Below are 5,172 nucleotides of genomic sequence, written 5' to 3' on the forward strand. Positions count from 1 at the left end.
TTATCTGATAAGGGATTAATACCTAAAATATATAAGAAACTCATACAACTTAGTAGCAAAAACAACAAATAACCTGATGAAAAATGGACAAAGGACTTGACATTTTTCTAAAGAAAATGGCCAATAGGTACATAAAAAAGTGCTCAACATGACTAACCATCAGGGAAATGCAAATCAAACTACAATGAGATACAACTTCACATCACACCTGTTAAGATGGCTGTTATCAAGACAGGAAATAAGTGTTGGTGAGGATGTAGAGAGAAGGGAACCTTTGTACATTGTTGGAGGGAAAGTAAATTGGTACAGCCACTATGGAAAACATTACAGAGGTTCTTTAAAAAATTAAAACAATTACCATAAGATCTAGCAATCCCACTTCTAGGTTACATATCCAAAGGAAATGAAATCAGACTCTCAGAAAGAAATCTGCTCTCTCATGTCTAATAGCCAAGATTTGGATAAGACCTAAGTGTAAAGAATATGTGGTATATAAACACAATGGAATATTTATTCTTCATCCATAAAAGAGGAAATCCTTCCATTTGTGACAACATGGATGAACTTGGAGGGCATTATGCTCAGTGAAATAAGCCATACAGAGAAAGATAAATACTGTATGGTATCACTTGTAGGTAAAATCTTAAAAAAAAAAAAAGTTGAACTCATAGAATTAGAGAGTAGAATGGATGGTGGCTATTAATTCTATTGCTTCCCTTTTATTTGTAATAAGAAGGATACTACCCAGCTTTTGAGTATATACTAGGTCCTGGGCATTGTGCTACATGCTTTACATCACACCTCATTTAATTCTCACAATGACCTTCAGGGAGAAGTATGGTACACTCAATTTAGACACGAGAAAGATGAGGTTGGACACTTCAGGTATCTTGACCAGCATCATACAACTAGTAAGCTGAGCAACTGAGATTTGAGCTCAAGTCTGACTCCAGGTTCTGTGGTTTTTCATAACACAGACTGGTTATGAATTATGGTTTTCATAATTGTGTAGTGGGGAAGGGGGAGCAGGTATCAGAATATCTGGGTGGAGGGGCATGTGTAATTTCAACAAGGTGATGCTGATACTGTCTTTCCCATTCCACATTAGTAGTTACTGAACGATTACTCTCAAAAAAAGTCCTGTGCATTTGATAGACAGGTAAATGCAGTAGTCAAGGCAATTACTCCTTATCCTCATTTGATAGGTGATAAAACCGAGGCATAGACAGTTTAGCTGACTTACCCAAGGTCACTCGGATAGGTTATGATGGAGCCGTGACTAACGAGCTTATATTCCATTCTTCCCATAGCTTCTTTTTAAAAACTCATTTTTTGAATAGGTAATATATTTACATGGTACAAAATGTAAAGGCTTAATAGGTAGATACAGAAAAACTACCTCCACCTCCTGCCTACCCTCTTTTTAGATCCACATTCCACAACACCCTAGAGGCAATGGCCATTACAGTGCATTGTGTTTCCTTCCTCTTTGCTTCTTACCTCAGTGGAAAAGGTAGATGACAGCATCCGTTTTTCATGAGTGTAGCCCTAGTTGGCTTAGGGTTCCTAGCAGACTTAGCCACCTATTAGCTGAGTGACCTTGGACAAATTACTAAAAGTCTCGATGTGGTAGTTCTTCATTTATAAAATGACGATAATGTCACCTACCTCAGAGTGCTCTAGTGTATTTCAAAGGGAATGAGAACATGCATGAAAGTGCATTGTAATCCATGCAGTGCAGTACAAAGTTTGGTAAATGTTATTATTCTTTGCCCCTGTTTCTTCTCTCTGGAAGAGTCCAGAAAAGCGCACTGAAATGATGGAGAGGATGGATGGAGATGTGACTCATTTCTGAGATGATGGAGAGGATGGATGGAGAGATGTGACTCATTTCTACAGGATGGAAGGAAACGATTCAAAGTGTACCAAGTGCAATTAAAGTGAGTTATTAGAAGAAACTTGGTTTTAGAATCCCAGAGGGGCTTGTGAGGTCTCTTTCTTTGAAAATTTCTCGAAGAAGGACCTTCAAGATGGTGGAGAAGTAAGACATGAGATCACCTTCCTCCCCACAAATACATCAAAAATACATCTACATGTGGAACACCTCCTACAGAACACCTACTGAATGCTGGCAGAAAACCTCAGACTTCCCAAAAGGCAAGAAACTCCCCCACATACCTGGCCGTGTGGCTGACAGGGTCTTGGTGTTCCGGCCGGCTGTCAGGCCTGAGCCTCTGAGGTCCGAGAGCTGAGTTCAGGACATTGGACAACCAGAGACCTCCCGGCCCCACGTAATATCAATTGGTGAGAGCTCTCCCAGAGATCTCTGTCTCAATGCTAAGACCCAGCTCCACCGAATGACCAGCAAGCTCCAGTGCAGGGCAACCCATGCCAAAAAACTAGCAAGACAGGAACACAACCCCACCCATTAGCAGAGAGGCTGCCTAAAATCATACTAAGTTCACAGACACCTCAAAACACACCACCAGAGGTGGTCCTGCCCGCCAGAAAGACAAGATCCAGCCTTATCCACCAGAACACAGGCACTAGTCCCCTCCACCAAGAATCCTACACAACCAACTGAACCAATATTACCCACTGGGGGCAGACACCAAAAACAACAGGAACTACGAACCTGCAGCCTGTGAATCGGAGATCCCAAACACAGTAAGTTAAGCAAAATGAGAAGACAGAGAAATACATAGCAGATGAAGGAGCAAGGTAAAAACCCACCAGATCAAGCAGATGAAGAGGAAATAGGCAGTCTACCTGAAAAAGAATTCAGAGTAATGATAGTAAAGATGATCCAAAATCTTGGAAATAGAATGGAGAAAATACAAGAAACATTTAATAAGGACCTAGAAGAACTAAAGAGCAAACAATGATGAACAACACAATAAATTAAATTAAAAATTCTCTAGAAGGAATCAATAGCAGAATAACTGAAGCAGAAGGATGGATAAGTGACCTGGAAAATAAAATAGTGGAAATAACTACCGCAGAGCAGAATAAAGAAAAAAGAATGAAAAGAACTGAGGACAGTCTCAGAGGCCTCTGGGACAGCATTAAACACACCAACATTCAACTTATAGGAGTCTCAGAAGAAGAAGAGAAAAAGAAAGAAAAAGAAAGGGACTGAGAAAATATTTGAAGAGATTACATATTACAGAATATTACATATTCTGTAATATGGGAAAGGAAATAATCAATCAAGTCCAGAAAGCACAGAGAGTCCCAGGCAGGATAAATCCAAGGAGAAACATGTCAAGACACATATTAATCGAACTATCAAAAATTAAATACAAAGAAAAAATATTGAAGGCAGCAAGAGAAAAGCAACAAATGACATACAAGGGAATCCCCATAATGTTATCAACTGACTTTGAGCAGAAACTCTGCAAGCCAGAAGGGAGTGGTAGGACATATTTAAAGTGATGAAAGAGAAAAACCTAAAACCAAGATTACTCTACCCAGCAAGGATCTCATTCAGATTTGATGGAGAAATTAAAACTTTTACAGACAAGCAAAAGTTAAGAGAATTCAGCACCACCAAACCAGCTTTACAACAAATGCTAAAGGAACTTCTCTAAGCAGGAAACACAAGACAAGGAAAAGACCTACAATAACAAACCGAAAACAATTAAGAAAATGGTAATAGGAACATCCATATCAATAATTACCTTAAATGTAAATGGATTAAATGCTCCAACCAAAAGACATAGACTGGCTGAATCGATACAAAAACAAGTCCCGTATATATACTGTCTACAAGCGACCCACTTCAGACCTAGGGACACATACAGATTGAAAGTGAGGGGATGGAAAAAGATATTCCATGTAAATGGAAATCAAAAGAAAACTGGAGTAGCAATTCTCATATCAGACAAAATAGACTTTAAAATAAAGATTATTACAAGAGACAAAGAAGGATACTACATAATGATCAAGGGATCAATCCAAGAAGAAGATATAACAATTGTAAATACTTATGCACCCAACATAGGAGCATCTCAATACATAAGGCAAATGCTAACAGCCATAAAAGGGGAAATCGACAGTAACACAATAACAGCAAGGGACTTTAACACCCTACTTTCACCAATGGACAGATCAACCAAAATGAAAATAAATAAGGAAACACAAGTTTTAAATGACACATTAAACAAAATGGATTTAATTAATATTTATAGGACATTCCATCCAAAAACAACAGAATACACTTTATTCTCAAGTGCTCATGGAATATTCTCTGGGATAGATCATATCTTGGGTCACAAATCAAGCCTTGGTAAATTTAAGAAAATTGAAATTGTATCAAGTGTCTTTTCTAACCACAACGCTATGAGACTAGATATCAATTACAGGAAAAAAACTAAAAACTACAAACACATGGAGGCTAAACAGTATGATAATAAATAACCAAGAAATTGCTGAAGAAATCATAGAGGAAATCAGAAAATACCTAGAAACAAATGACAATGAAAACACGATGACCAAAACCTATGAGATGCAGCAGTTCTAAGAGGGAAGTTTATAGTAACATTATCCTACCTCATAAAACAAGAAACATCTCAAATAAACAACCTAACCTTACACCTAAAGCAATCAGAGAAAGAAGAACAAAAAATCCCAAAGTTAACAGAGGAAAGAAATCATAAAGATCAGATCAGAAATAAATGAAAAAGAAATGAAGGAAACGATAGCAAAGATCAATAAAACTAAAACCTGGTTCTTTGAGAAAATAAACAAAATTGATAAACCATTAGCCAGATTCATTAAGAAAAAAAGGAAGAAGACTCAAGACTAATAGACTAATAGACTATTAGTAATAGTCTAATAGTAATAATAATAGTCTATTATAGACTAAGACTCAAGACTAATAGACTTAAAAGCTTTTGCACAGCAAAGGAAGCCATAAACAAGATGAAAGGAATGGGAGAAACCCTCAGAATGGGAGAAAATATTTGCAAATGAAGCAACTGACAAAGGATTAATCTCCAAAATTTACAAGCAGCCCATGCAGCTCAATATCAAAAAAACAAAAACCCAATCCAAAAATGGGCAGAAGACCTAAATAGACATTTCTCCAAAGAAGATATACAGATTGCCAACAAACACATAAAAGGATGCTGAACGTCACTAATCACTAGAGAAATGCAGATCAAAACTACA

This window comes from Lagenorhynchus albirostris, chromosome 9 (assembly GCF_949774975.1).
Source record: "Lagenorhynchus albirostris chromosome 9, mLagAlb1.1, whole genome shotgun sequence".
NCBI lineage: Eukaryota > Metazoa > Chordata > Mammalia > Artiodactyla > Delphinidae > Lagenorhynchus > Lagenorhynchus albirostris.